Consider the following 409-nt stretch of genomic DNA (forward strand, 5'->3'; position numbering starts at 1 on the left):
GATGAGGTCTCTCTGCCCAGGCGGGTCTCGAACCTGTGGGCTCAGGCAATCCACTCACCTCAGCCTCCCAAAGGCGTGGGATTACAGCTGAGCCACTGAGCCCAGCATGGGAGAGACTTTTTATCACCATTCCTAACTGGGAGAGCCTCAGGCCACACAGAGGCTCAGACAGATGTCTGGGGATCTTGTGGTGACTGCTCCCATCCACGCCCAGCCAAGCCAGATCCTGGTGTGGCTGGAATCTGGGCCTTTTTATTCTCAAGGGAATTCTGCATTTAGTAAACGGTTGGCTAGTCTCTGTCTTTCAAGCCCATCGCTGGGAAACATCACAATAAGAAAACACAAAGCCCTCACAAGCATTCCCTTAGTGTGAGCTTAATAACTGCCATATTCCCGTAGGATATATTTT

The sequence above is a fragment of the Carlito syrichta genome, unplaced genomic scaffold, assembly GCF_000164805.1.
Source record: "Carlito syrichta isolate Samal-C Ts95f unplaced genomic scaffold, Tarsius_syrichta-2.0.1 Scaffold308800, whole genome shotgun sequence".
Classification (NCBI taxonomy): Eukaryota; Metazoa; Chordata; class Mammalia; order Primates; family Tarsiidae; genus Carlito; species Carlito syrichta.